We start from the raw sequence: 15,601 nt of genomic DNA, 5'->3' as shown, positions 1-15,601 counted from the left end.
CAACTATACTGTAGGAGAAGTTTGAGTCTTTCTTCTTCTCACTAATTGAACCAATTATCAATTCACCTAGGAAGTTACAACTTTCCCCCCAGCATTATCTTCAAATTAATTAAGTCTCCAAATCTCAAAACTGATTTCAGAGAATATTTTTCCCTACGAGTGTTGCTGTTGAATTGAATCTTCACATCAGTTTATCTTCTCTGGTTCTCAAATTCTGGATATCCTGTTAAAGGGCCTTTCCTTACTAATGGGCATGACCAGTGCATCTATTATCTTCACACCAGACATAATTTTGAAGAGTATGACACTTGTCAGCATCCCCAAATTATTGTGATGAGAAAGTCTTCAGCAGTGGGAGGTTATCCATAATAGAGCACAGGAGGAGGCCATTTGGCTCATCTTGCCTATGCCGGCTCTTTGAAAAAGCTATCCAATTAGTTCCATTCCCCTGCTCTTTCCCCATAGCTCTAATTTTTTTTCACTTCAGTATTTATTGAGTTCCCTTTCGAAAGTTACTATTGAATCTGCTTCCACCAGCCTTCCTTTCAGTCAGTGCATTCTAGATCATTACAACTCGCGGAGTAAAAAAAATATTTCCTCATTTCGCCTCTGGCTCTTTTGCCTCGAATCACCTCAAATCACCTGATTACTGACCCTTCTACCACCGGAAACAGTTGCTCGTTTACTCTGTCAAAACTGTTCATGATTTTGTACCTCTATCAAATCTCTCCTTAACCTTCTCTGTTCTAAGGAGAATAACCCCAGCTTCTCCAGTCTCTCCACATAACTGAAGTCCCTTATCCCTGGCACCATTCTAGTGAATCTCTTCTGCACTCTCTCTAAGGCCTTGACCTTCCTAAAGTGTGGTGCCCAGAATTGAGCACCATACTCCAGCTGAGGCCTAACCACTGTTTTATAAAGGTTTAGCATAACTTCCTTGCATATGTACTCTGTGCCTCTATTAATAAGCCCAGGATCCCAAATGCTTTTTTATCAGCCTTCTCAACTTGTCCTGCCACCTTCAAAGATTTGTGCATGTGCACGCCAGTCTCTGCTCCTGCACTCCCTTTAAAATTATACTATTTAGTTTATATTGTCTATCCTCATTCTTCCTACCAAAATGCATCACTTCACTGTTCTCTGCATTAAAGTTTGTACTATCCTCCACATTGTTTACTACGTTTCCGAGTTTCGTGTCATCTACAAACTTTGAAATTATACCCTCTATACCCAAGTCCAGGTCATTAATATATATCAAAAAGAGCAGTGGTCCTAATACCGACACCTGGGGAACACCACTGTATACTTCCCTCCAATCTGAAAAACAACCATTCACCACTAATCTCTGCTTTCTGTCCCTTAGCCAGTTTTGTATCCATGCCGCCACTGTCCCTTTAATCCCATGGGCTTTAATTTTGCTAACAAGTCTATTATGTGGCACTTCATCAAATGCCTTTTGAAAGTCCATATACACAACATCGGCCACACTATCCTCGCCAACCCTCTCCATTGCTTCATCGAAGAACTCAAACAAGTTAATGATTTTTAAAAAAATCTCTACACCAGGTGTCACAAGTTTAAAGCTCTGACTTCCTGTAGGGAGGTTGAGGATTCTGGGCAGGAACATCAAATGGACATACTTATCAATACCCCTGCACACTCATGTGACTCCTTAAACTTTGGCTCTGATAATCTATACCTAAACTCTCTTGGGTAAGTCCAGGCAAGGGACAGCATGCAGTTCCTATGAAAGAAAAAAATAATTTGCATTTATACAGCTCCTTTCATGTCCTCAGGTTGTCCTAAAGTGCTTTACAGCCAATGAATATCTCTCAAACGTAGTCACTGATGTTTAGTAGGCAAACGCGGCGATGAATTTGTGTAAACCAAGGTCCCACAAACAGCAAAGAGAGGAATGACCAGTAAAAACTTTTTTGGGTAGTGGTGGTTGAGGGATATATATTGGCCAGGACACCGGGAGAACTGCCCTGCTCTTCTTCAAATAGTGCCATTGGATCCTTTATGTTCACCTGGACCTCTGTTTAACATCTCATCCGACAATGCAGTACTCCTTCAGTACTGCATTGAAGAATTCGCCTAGATTATGTGCTTAAATCCTGCAGTGGTGTTTTCACCCCTGCCCTTTTGACTGTACGGTGAGAGTGCTATCACTGAGCCAAAGCTGACCTTGGTTAGTAGAAACCTCCACAGGTGGCTATAGATTTCTCAGTAGATTGAATTCGAAACTGTTAAATATGTGTCAGACACCCAGCTGACTAAAAGGAAAAAGTTAACGCAATCAAATCCGGAACACTTGCATGTTTAGTCTGATGTTATACATGGTTGCCTGACATTGCTATCTATAATTTATCTTCTACTTGAATGGTGATTATGATTAATGTACCAAAAATTTGAGACAGTCCCAGACCAGTAATAGGCCATTTGTTTTTGCTATTTGTCAATAGTTATCCTTTCCAAGCAACTCCTGCATGCATGAGTTGGTTACAAAAGATAAGATAATTTCCATCAATGAATGTTCTGATGCATGGATTAAACGGGTTCATGCATCCATCTTTGTACACATCTGCAGGGCATGAATAAAATGTCTGGGACAGATTTCCAATTGTACACTTGACAGCATGCCTCAGGCAGATCGTTAAACGGCACGCACCTTACAGTTTCATTGCCTGTCACTAACTTCATTGGCTGTAAAGCGCTATGGGATGTCCTGAGGTCGTGTAAGAGGCTATATAAATCCAAGTCTTTCTTTTCTTTTAACCTAGCTTTCAAGCATTCTCTGAGTGCTAGCTGGATCAGTTGTAAACTCCTTTCCTAATCAGAGTGAAATCATTGTGGAATTAAGAAGATAATTCCCATTTTAGCTGACAATGGTTGTTATTTAAGCTTGTCACCATACCAACAGATGGTTTAAAACTGATATTTACTTATTAATTTTGAAAGTCTGTATTATGTGATTCTGTAACATTCATTTAATTTGGCATTGTTTTTAAAGACGATAAAGATTAAATGCATTCATTTCCCCACATATCATGAGGTTGGATTTTTTTGGTCCTGGTGCACGCTCTGGGAGATGCGGGCACTGCAGGCTTCATGCCTGCTTATTTGCCTGGAGGTAGGCCATGATCAGACGTCCATGGCCCACCTCATCAGCATTAAGGAAGTGAGTTCCCAAGCATTGGGAACTTGTAACTTTGCTGGTGAGAGATCGGGCTTTAAAAGACTGCAGCTGGGTCTTAAATTCTATGATGTTTGTGGAGATGCATTTTGCTTAATCTTTGCATCAACACACAAAGGGGCACAGAAGCAGCTGAGGGAGTAGCAGAAAGAGCCCAAAGGTTTTTAGATGCTAGTCTGGAGGTGCTGCTTGAGCAGTTGTGGCTCAGCAGGAGCAGAATATTTGGAACACAAAGGTCAGGCCTCACTAAGGTATAGTGTACGAACACTGGCAGGAGGTGGCTACACATGTTAACTCTGACAGCAACACCCACAGAACATGGTCGCAAGTCAGAAAGAAGTTTAGAGACGTCACAAGGTAGATCCAAGAACCTCTACATTTCCTTAGGTATTATAGCAAGATATGCATGGAATATTGCACTCTTTCAGACCACTCACTCTGTCTGTCACTCATGTTGATGCTTACCGTACATGTCCATTTCATCCACAGGGTACCTTTTTAAATCGTCGGCAGCTGCCTACAATTCTGCCTTCATACGCAATCTTCCAGAGAAGCTACACTCTACTTTCCTTTCTTAAGAATATAGCTGCATGATGCACATACATGTTATCACTTCTACTGTTGCTGCTCAATGGCCTGATTTATTCCTGTACCCCTCCTAACACTTTCTTTACTTGCGGGACAAGGCAGCATATAACTGCCAAGGGCTAACTAGTACCAACTAGATTTCTGGACTATAGGGGAATCAAGGGATTATGGGGATCGGGCAGGAAAGTGGAGTTGAAGTCTAAGATCAGCCATGATCTGATTGAATGGCGGAGCAGGCTCGAGGGGCTGTCTGGCCTACTACTCCTCCTATTTCTTGTATTCTTAGTACATTTAGAAGGGCCAAGTAACAACTGACCTGTACTTATTTTGAAGAGGAAGCGCTTGGGCTACTCAGCAAGGAGGTTGTAGAATGGATGGGGAAGTTGTATGTCTCCCCCAAGCTGAGGCTGAGTACCATTTTTATCATCCTGTTTATTCTTGCTCCATCTACTCACTGGGGTGATGTCCTGTAGATTGTCCTAGGTAGAACTGGGCTTGGAATGTGGAGTTTAGTATCCCTGACAGGGTCTGACACTATTTGGGAAATAATTCGGCAGGAATTTTGCAAGAGATCTCTTCAAAAGACCTTGAAGTAAGTTTCCTTATTTATTTTCCAAAACTGAATCAACAGTAAAGAAACACACGACTGTCTGTAGGGGCAGCGTTTGGACCGTGCAGTTGCACAGAGCTCCGAGCCAGTCGGGCCCCGAGCAGATCCAATGATAAGTATTTAGTGGCATTGCCTAGTAAAATGCAAGGGCACCAAACCGAACGTTTGCAGAGGCAAACACTGTCCTTAACTGCCTGCTTTATTAATAAACATAAATTACAATATTTCATTGCACACATTGCCCCCAGTATTTACTCGGGGCAGTGAAGAGAGTGAAGAGGAGAATTTCTGGACGGGCAACCCGGAAGTATACCGAATGCCCTTACGATTTTGATGTAAGGATAGCTTTTAAATTTTTTCAGAGATTTCCCCGTACGACAGCCAGCCGGATTGATGGGCTGGCTGGCTGGCGGATGGGAAAGCAGCCAGGGAGCTGAAGCCAGCAGGGAAGCCTGACATCAGGAGCATGTGGCCGGTCATGGGGGCGGCGGCGGGGGGGGGGGGATTGTGGTCGTAAGGAATTCGGACACGGGGGGTTGGTCGGAAGTGGGGAGGGTCAGGCAGCGGGGGGTCGGACGTCGGGAGGGAGGCGGGGGTCAGCCAATCGTGTGTGTGTGTGTGTGTGTGGGATCGTGGCAGGTAAGCTTGTTGGGCTGGAGGAAACATTCCTGCTCTTCCTGGACAACAAGTAGTGTTGATCCACTCCTCCTCGTCTCCTCTTACATGGTGTGAATCAGAAGGCCTGGCAATCCCGGCCCCCGAGAGTTAAAAGTTTAGAAAAAAAACTATTAAAATGGAGGCACGCACCCTCCTTTAAACGGTTTTACTGACCGACCCGCTTCTTGAGAGCGGGTTGGTCGCCGGCCTCCCCGACCCGCCTCCGTTAAAAACGGAAGTGGGCGGGTTGGAGTTGGGTTTTACATTTTCATAATTTTTTACCTTCCCACCCGCCCCAACCCACCCATCCTCGGGGGATAAAATTACACCCATTGTCTTTCATATCCAAAATGACCTAACAAAACATTAAAACTGTTACGATTTATGTTGTTTCCATGTGGGTGCTGGGGAGCGGAGGAGGAGTTGGATCAGTTTCTATTTTTACCAGACTTTCTTCACTCTGTAGATTTCTGATTTTGTTGCTGTTTTATAAATGCATGCTTTGAACCAATCAGGTATAACTGTGACCTCAACTTTGCATATCAGAATGGTATCATTTGAGGTGTAACATAGGAAGTGTGATGGATGGAGTGCACTCATTATTGTAATAAATAAATATATACATATATAATTCTATATGCTCTAGTGAAGAACCAGCACAGAAACGGTGGACTAAATGGCTTCCTTCCATGCTGTAAACTTCAATAGTTCTATATAGTTATGAAGAGGAAGAGTGAGCGAGAGAATATCTGCTTGGCCTAACTTGTTAAATATAATCATCATTTTATAGCTTTTTTTGTACTCACCAACTGTGTAATTTGCTAATGGTAATCAATTGGATTGCCAACAATAACACTATTCTTTTGGCCTGTCACTACTGCTAAGCGTGTAGCTCTCACCCTATCCCTAATTCAGCCAGGGAAGCTCAGGGTACGCCAGTGGATCCGGTGACTGAAATTCCTGATGTTTTATTTCTCTGCCACAGAAATTGGAAACCAGCCCATTAGGGCTTAACTTGTAATATTAAATTTGTGTCCACAAAGGGAAGATGACAATGAAGTCTTGCGAATACTTCTTGCCAGCATATGTTTGCATTTTTTGGTTTTGTTTGTAGTTGGCTTGGATTAGGGAAAAATAACAAAAAATAAATGTAATAAAGAACCTACTTGCGTTTACAGCATATGAGCAAAGCCACTGATTTGTGATTTTGGTGGAAAATGGATGAAATCATGGAAAACAGTCCCCAAAGCACTGGTAAAAATCCTGGAAAATCTACAATTTTAAAATTCCAGGAAAAACTGGGAATTACACGTAATAAAAACAGAATTTCATTAATTCAGTTGCCATAAACCAGCATCCCAGATAATGAGTACTTGAACCCAATCATCGTCGTTATGACCACTGGCTAGTTACTTGAACGTGCATAATTTGAGCTTCATTGCTTGGAAATAGAAGACAAGATGTAGCGGTAATTTTTACCAGTTAGTACTCCTGGCGCAGAGCCTCGATGGAAGACATAATAGGGATAAATGTTACCAGTTAATGCTCCCAGCACAGTCTCATTGATTTGTCCTTCAGTCCAGACAATCAGCTGAGGAATGTCAATGATTTAGTGGCCCTCATTGGGTGAGACTCCAAGCCAAGAGTGCTAACTTGTAAAATTTACATTGGGCCTGAATTTTCTGGAGATCTGCACTGTAGTAATGGTGTGGAAATTCCAGCAAATATGGCATGAGTGACTTGCAGCATTACTTACGCCACGCAATAATTTGCTGGGATTTTTGCGGCGCTCCACCGTTACCCCTTGCCGAAAACAGCTAGAAGTTAATTATAATAGTACCGCCCCCATTAAAATCAATAGCAATCGCGTATTTGCTGCATTAAAGCCATTCTGAACGCCGCTGCCACTTAGACTGAAAAATAATGGCGTTGGAGACCTGGCAGCGGCGTGATTCATGGACATGTATTTGAAAAATCAGGTGGTGGCGTTCCCCAGGGTTTGGGAGTTTTTGCAAAGAAGAGCAGAAGAGTTTTCCCAGTGTCCTAGCCAATATTTTTTCACTCAACATCACTAAAGTAGATTATCAGGTCATTTATCTCATTGCTGTTTATGGAACTTTGTGCGCAAATTGGCCACCACGTTTCCCTACATTTCAACAGTAACTAGACTTCAAAAGTACTTCGCTAGCTGTGAAGTGCTTTTGGTGTATGTGAAAGGTGCTACATAAATGCAAGTTCTTTCTTTCTGGATTATTCCCCATTTTGACAAAGTTAATTTTTGCTAATGAACTAAGTTGTGAACACTCATGGGAATCATAGCAGTGCATCATGAAATGTGTTATCGGATCATGAAGAACTGTAGCCAGGAAAAGCAGTTGTTGGAGTACCTAGACTGTACAACAAGACGCTTATTCATAGTTAGTAAAATGTCTGGCACTGTACGAATGAGAAGCCAGCATAAAATGACATAATGCTATCAGTTGCCATAAATAACTTGCCATAAGATGGCACAATGCATTATGTAATCAGGAAACATTTTGTGTGACAAAATACAACTAGGCTCATATTCATTTGCACCATAGAAAAGGCATTGATTGCTCAAAATTGAGCAATAATGTGCCTTGTCTGTCTGTACAGGTGGATATTAAAGATTTAACGGCACTACTCGAAGAGCTTGGAATTCTTCTGGCAGGCTAGCCAACATTTTTCCTCAACCAATACCACCAAAAATAGATTAACTGGGCATTCGAAACACTGCTGTTTGTGCAGTCTTGCTGTGCACAAAATGGTTGCCATATTCATCTACATAACAGTGGCTGCACTTCAAAATAATTTAATAGATGTGAACTACTTTGGAATGATTCTGAGAGATGTAATAAGGCACTACATAAATGCGAGTTAATTTATCCATTTCTTTCTTGCACAAAATGATTTTCTCTCCTTGAAGTATTTTTCAGATTTCATGGAGATGATTTCAGAATGGAGAATAGCTTTGTAAGGAACAAGCTCACAGTGAGTTCCCTACTACCAAAGTAATTTGTACATCATTAAAGTTCCATTTAAAATGAATGCTTATAACTTCTCCTCTAACATGTACTAAAAGCCTGATGAGCAATTGTGAGATATGAATTCTATTACACCCATGGTGCTACCCAAACTTCACTTCTTTACCAGGTCAGCCCCCTCACAGCCTGTGAATCCTAATCCTTTATGTAGCTTCCATTTAGGCCAATGGAATTCCAGTTTGTGTAATTTTTGAGTGTGAGTTGGAAGATATATGGACTAAATTTTATGATTTTAGCTTTCCTAATGCAGAGTTGCATGTGACAGGAACATGTACTGGGAATTCGGTCTGGAAGTAGGTGTCCACAAGAGGAAATTGTGCAGGTTGTAAATCAAGCGCACTGGCCTTCACACTGCAATTGCCAAAATGCACTTCCATCATGTGAAACATTGTGCATAAAACTTTACTCTAATACCATTAAAGAGATAATAAATTGTAGACAATCAAAAATGGTACATCTTAGGAATATTCAATTGTTTGAATTCTAAGTGAATGTCCTTAGTTATTTATTCTGGTACTTGATGTGAAATGAAAATTTGGATATAGCTGAAGGGGAGACCTACTTTACAATATATTGTGCAGAAGTATTACAGGAGGTGGTAGAGAGCCTTTGGCCTGGTCACATCTTGGGCGCCATGTTTTTGCTTTTATGGAACAGCAATTATCATTTGTCTTTGCAATAGTGTTTTAGGCTTACCTAAGGCAAATAGTAAAACGTGATTTCAACTGCCATTTTTAAAAAAAACTTTTACCTCTTGTCCATTGCCACAAATTAATTTCGAATTTTTTTTTGCTGATGTCGAAATTAATCCCCTCCAGCCCCACCAAAAGTCACAAGACTCAGAAGTCATGATTACATAATGTTTTTTCATTTAAAATTGTGATAGTAATTTTTTTTAGCTTTAAAACTTTTAAAGGGTAATGTTTTGACTTGGTGCTGACAGTGGGGAGCCTCACCCACTGGTGGTATATATTGGGAATTTGGGGGCATGCTGCGCTTGAATTCCCAATATGTATCTCTATTGGACAAGGCTCTCTGCTTGAAACGTGAAGTCAGAACATTACCTTTAAAACTATGGGGGCGAAATACACGGACACCTAAGTCCGGAAAATGGATCCAAGATGTGCACACATGCTTCCGACGTGAAGTGTGCAGGATACCATCTTGGTAAAGGGGTTTGTGTGTGCGCACCTAACGGCCGCCGGCAACATGTAGAGAAGGGAGATGATGACGCGATTAACAGTGTGCAACGTTGATTTGAAGCAACCGGTGAAATTTTGGATCTCCATGCTCCAGCCAACGTCCTGTCTATACCTCACATAGCTGAACAGGACTTAAACAGCATGAAGGACCCCCCACCAGCGCTATTTAAAGGGATCATGAAGTACTTACAGGTTAGTTGCTAGATTATTTCTTCTGGCTGCTGGTGCTTTTGTATGTGTTCTTGGACATTTTCTATACTTGGATAAAGTTTCAACATTCTATAGACAGTGGTCTGGCTGGTCTTCAGTACTTTTAGTGCCATTTAGAATATGGTGCTGAAAAAAGTTGCTTCCAGACGTTGGTGGCCTGGTCGGGCTTCCTCTGGGAATTGAACATGACTGGGAGAATGAAGAGAGGCCATGCAGAGCAGGACAAGCTACTAGAAGAGGGAGGAGGAGGAGGAGCAGGGCACTCAGCAGGAGGCCATATCCAAGGAGGGTCTTGAGGGACCAATTCTCTTACCTCAACTTCAGCAACTATCAGTGCATCAAACGGCTGTGGTTCACTAAAGAGGTCGTGACTGAAATTTGTCAACTGCTGCAGCCACAACTGCAGCCTCAGAGCAGGGCAAGGATAGCATTGCCTGTGGCTGTCATGTAGCCGTGGCGTTTAATTTTTACGGCTCTGGCTCCTTTCAGGCTGCTGCTGATGATATAAGCAACATGTCACAGTTTGCAGTGAGATGCTGTATAAGGGAGGTCACTGAGGCTCTGTATGCACTCAAACAGATTCATCTCATTTCCCTCTTACCAGAGACAAGCAGGAGGAGTGAGCAAGAGGGTTTGCTCGCATTGCAAGCTTCCTCATGGTGCAGGGTGCCATTGACAGCAAGCATATTGCCATGAGTGCTCCACATCTGAACTCGGCCATATTCATGAACAGAAAGGGATTCCACTCCCTCAACGTGCAGTTGGTGTGCCACAACACGTAGCACATCATGCAGGTGAGTGCCCGCTATCGTGGCAGTAGTCATGATTCCTTCACTCTGCAGCAGTCCTCTGTTCCACCTATATTTCAACCAGCACGTCAAAGGCTGGCGACTGGGCGACAGGGGTTATTCCCTCATGAAATGGCTCATGACTCTGGCCAGGAACGCGCACACACGTGCACAGCAGGCCTACAATGAGGGAACAGCCCTTGCCACCGCCTCTCGGGCAAGAACCTAAGAGGTAGTGCAGGAAAAGGAGGAAGAGGCAGGGAGGCTACAAGGTAGACAGGCCCTGTCTGCCAGGGCTCTGTGTGATCAGATTATTAATGAGCGATACCAGTAATCACAACGACACCTCCCCATTCACCAACAGTCCCACACTCCTTACCTTTCCTCTCTCACATGACCATCAAATAGTCCTCCTTATTGCTTCCTCCCTCAGCTCATCGCAGAAATAAAAACCACCACCAAATGCAAATTCAAATCCACATTTATAAATTAACACATGAAATTATGCAAACAAAATGAGACTATTCACCCCTGTGCTTCCCGTAGTGCCTGTCGCTCGTGTGCCTTTTCCTTTCCTAGTGCTCCTACAAGTTGCATCCCCAGTGGCTGGAGCATGGGTGGTGGAAGGCTGCTGACCCTCAATTGAGGAGAATGCAGATGGCCTTGGAGGATGACCTCAAGCACCTCTAGGCCGGGAGGGCCCATCTGCAGATTGCACCATCTCAGCCTGGGCTGCAGCAGTTTGGCCTGGCTGGCTGACAGGCAACAGCAAGGGCACTGGTGGGGTGGGATGAGGAATGCTGTCATCCTGAGAGAAGACAGGTTTGCCTCCCATGGTGCCACTGCCACTCTCCCGTGATGGCACCTCAGCACTCCTGGAAGCCTCTTTAAACAGTGGAACCCAGAGCCATGATAGCAGCAGTCCAAATGCAGCAGTCAGACCTTGGATGGCAGATGTTTGTGCTGCAATAGAAGCTGTGACATTGGTCATCATACGCTGCATCATGGTGCCTTCCACAGGTGTGCCAATGGAGGTGACCACCCATTCCATGTGAGAAAGGCTGGGCACCAAGCTCTGCGCAAAGCCCTGTGCCAATTTGAAGCTGGACTCCTCCATGCCCCTTGACATTGTGCGCAGACTTTCCAGTGTGCCAAGCATTTGGTTGTGTATGCCCATCAGCTGCCTTCTGTAGCCTGGCCCATCAAAGTCATCACCTGACTCCTCTGCAGCAGAACCAATGTGCAATCTCGCCTTCTGGTGAGCTGACACCTGCAGTATCCTTCCCCCCCATCCCCCCCCCCGCCCCACCCTGGCTCCTGTGCACTTGTCTCACCACGTGTAGATCCCTTCTCTATCCTAGACTATAAAGTATGCACAGTGTCAGTCTCTGAGCTGGTGGCTTCGAGTGTAAGATCGAGTGACAGTGTCTTCATCATCACTCTCTTCTTCCTCTGCCTCCTCTGGGCAGGTTCCAGTTCGAGGGTATCTGAAATGACAAAAGGACATGGGTTGAGTTGTGGTGAAGGGAGAAGAGAAAGTAAGAAGTGCGTGCTTACACCGTCTGCAGCACGTGAGCCAGAAAAGATTGTGGGATGTGGGAGAAGTGGGAAGCGAGAAGGAGGATTCGGTATGCAGAGACCCTCGTCATCGATACCTCCAGCGCCGCCGGTGGCCACGGCCTCAGCGATGGCCCTTCCAATGATGGCCAGCACTATCTCCTCCATGAGAGTTTGGACGTGTAGGCGCACCTGTCCTCCTCCAGTTCTTTCTTGCTGCCTATTGTTATGCACCACCTTCTGCAAGAAAGAGGGAAATGTGTCAGTGAGTGTCGTGCAAGATGTTTGGGTGATGTGGCTGTCGTGGTTGAATAGCTGCCTGTGTGTGTGACCTGAGTGTTGTGGGTATGGAGCTTGCAACAATGGTAAGGCGAGAGGGTGAGGTGAAGCATCTGATTTGAAGCATTGAGTACTGATTGAAAGAGATTATTGGTAGTTGGGTGATGGGGGGCATAGTACATGGAGCAGTGGATGAGGCTAGTGATGCATTTGGTAGGATATGCCATTTGAAACTTGAACCCACTCACCGTGACCACTCGTGTCATATCATTGCACTTCTTCCTGCACTGCATCTATATTCATGGTGCTATGCTCCTAGCATTGACCTCGTCCGCTACTTCCTTCCACTGCCTCTTGAGCATATGGCTGGAGGGCCTCTTGCACTCTGCAGGTATAGGATGCCCCTCCTTCTCTCCACCTCTTGCACCAAGGCCTCCAGTGCATCATCAGAGAACCTTGGTGCATGCTCTCTCGCAGGCAACGCCGTTCTTCCAACTGTCACAGCCCAGGAATCACTTCTCACATGATTCCCACCACTTCCTGCAGCCACAGTGCACCTCCCCTTTTAAGAGGTGCAGGCTGCCTTTAAGTAGCGCTAGCCACTCCCGATATCGGAGTCCCCTGCTGATGAGTGCAGCCTATCAAACTGCAGGTAGAGCTGGCTGCACACAGCTATCACTCATTTCATCAGGCGAATGGTACGTGCTGCCTGCTTTATAACCAACTGGCGTAGGTTAATCGCAGACCCCGATCCCAGCGCCCGTTTTCAGGGTTATCCAATTTAACTCCCATTGTTGTTATCATTGTTCTTGTCAATGAAACTGTCTCGTCAATAAACGTGGTCAAAATGCCAGTCCACCAGTGTATACCTGTCTTTCATCATACATCATTTTAGATTAAATTTTCAAAAGCCTCTAAGTCTAAATCGTTAATAATACATGCCTTATCCTCTGCATTCTCTTCAATACTGACAATAATGAGTGAATTTCCATGTTTTGAATATTGAACAGAGTTTTTTTTTATAAACACTTGAAACCTCAAATATTAAAGCTGGTAGTGTGAGAATAACCACATAATGTACCCCATTCTACTCATTTACTTATGCATCTGTTCCTCTGTAATTCTCTGACTATCTTTTCTGACTCTGTGCTCTCCTTTTTTGAGTCTGTAATTGTGGCCTGAGCACCTAGCTGATGGTCCAGAGTCTTTTACCATGGAATGCTTCTGTGTAAATTTATTTCATGTAATAAAAATCAATTCTAGTTTGAACCTGAATTATGTGGTTTGACAGCATGATATTTTTCTGCCAATCAAAAGCATGTAGTGGTTACCCCAGATGGTTACTAATGTATAACCCAGTGGTACAAAGGTACATTATTAGCCTCCAAGCATAGTTCTGCTCACTGCATGTTTTAAATTGTCATTTTGCCTCCTGGAGAACCCAGGATTGCCTATAGAAATTGCAATCTACAATAAACATAAATAGAGTTAGGAGAGGATTCTGTTGTAAACCTGACAAAGAACCGTTATTGAGATGCAATTTGAATTTGCATTGTCTTCATATAAACCTGCTCTGCTACTCTTTTTTTTCATTTGTTTGTGAACACAACACAGTAAAATGCATCATGTCAAGATACATCATTGTGTTGCTTGCTTGTAAAGTCATGACGATAATAACTTGTGACTCTTGCAACTCTTTTTCCTTTCAAAACAAAAAAATGTTATCATGAGCATGGTGTCTCTTTAAACTCAGGAATGTTTATTGAAATAATGAATTACTTAGGAAAAAGAAGACATTTTTAGTTTCATGTGAAAGATGCTTTAACGGGTTATGTTTTATGGATCAGATCATGTCAGTTTGGGTCAAATGAAACAAGGCATTAAATTTTTTATTTAGAATTTTTAAAAGTCTACTTTCAGTTGTATGATGTAAGATAGTCTTTATAAAAACTGTAACAGTTTACAATAAAAATAGATTCTAAATAAAAGCACTTCCCCGTGTAGAGACTGCAGTAAAGGATGAAAAACCTATCATGGCCCAGCAAAGTTAGAAATTACCTGGGAGGAGCATGGAAATTGCCTCTTGTTGCTATGTGTAAGTGATACTGAAAATATAGCAGAATGGTATGTAACGAAGTTGAAAATATGTTCATGTCTCCCCCACCACCCAATCCGCCAGTGCCTTTGTTAGTGCCACACAGCAGCTGGGCCAGACTGCCCCGGCCCATGCCGAGATGGTGCAGTCTACAGCCAGGCCCTCAAGGCCCAGAGTTGCTCGAGGTTACCAACCATGTGATTACACAGTGTGGGACTCTTTAAATATTTCAATTACCATTTTGAACACTTCCTCGCATGCCCTGGATGCACCTGGGTGTTACTTATAAACACAGGGTATCGCTTGCCATATCTTATCACAGAAGATAATTATGTATGCACGTGTCAAATATTTATGAATGGTACAGATACAATATTTGTATCAGTAATTGTGAAACAGTAGAAGCCCAGTTTAGATCACACCGATGTCTTAGGCCACAGTACAGTCACTGCAATGTTATACGGCCCTTGATAGTTCTGGTTTAAATTACCAAACCCATGAGGCAATCAGGAAAAGCGCTAAATTTCAACTGGTGATATCTTGCTATGAGCATACTAGATTTGTGTTACTGATCGTAGAATCATAGAATCATGCAGCACAATAGGAGGCCATTTGGCCCATCACACTTGCCCTGGCTCTCTGGAAGAGATATCCACTTAGTCCCACCCTCCTACTCTTTCCTCATAAATAATTATGTTACTTAACTGTTCAAAAATATTAGTTATATGATTCAAGGTAATGTTAGGAATTTAATGAGATTAACTGAATAATTTCAACATAGTTTGTTATTGAATAAAGTCCCAAATCCTCAAGCATGCTCATTTCAACAAATTTCTAGTTCATTTTAAAAGAATATTTCGTGTTGATGATTCTGAAGTCTAACTTAGACACACACCTATGATCAATCCAGTTAAGTCAGCCATAAATCCTTTTTTGTAAAAATCTTCGTCTGAAGCTGCCCCAAAGTGTTTAAGAGGTTTCAGAGCTGTACCATCCTTTGGTGTAACGAGGCACTAATCATTGTCAACCATCAAAGGCAGTAATAGACAAGGATTAATAATTGAGGGTTTGGAAGCAATTGAAGAAAGATGGTTTATGTTGATATTTTGTGGATATGCATAAACATTGGCAATTATAGCTTTTTAAAAAAATATTCTGAACTGTTAACTCTTTAAAACAAATTATTGTTCAGGATATTACAGTTGGCATAGGTTCCTGTCCACTTTTTCCCTTTATGAATTCCTGAAAAATGCCTATGTAAATTGTCATACTGGAATTATATCCTGCCCTCAGGAGAGATGCTATAGTGCCACCATTAGCAGGAGAAATAATTACAGCATGACAAGTTTACATA

General features: G+C 42.9%; 1 protein-coding gene across 1 annotated transcript in view; it reads left to right on the top strand.

Annotated features, from left to right (window-relative positions):
• The window catches only part of LOC137335441 (XK-related protein 7-like), a 150,359-nt gene that overhangs the window by 80,654 nt on the left and 54,104 nt on the right, over positions 1-15,601 (top strand). The gene's annotated exons all lie outside the window — the stretch shown is intronic.

Source organism: Heptranchias perlo, chromosome 19 (assembly GCF_035084215.1).
Source record: "Heptranchias perlo isolate sHepPer1 chromosome 19, sHepPer1.hap1, whole genome shotgun sequence".
NCBI classification, from domain to species: domain Eukaryota; kingdom Metazoa; phylum Chordata; class Chondrichthyes; order Hexanchiformes; family Hexanchidae; genus Heptranchias; species Heptranchias perlo.
Note: the sequence above shows the minus strand (reverse complement) of the source record. Positions and strands in the feature narration are given on the sequence as shown.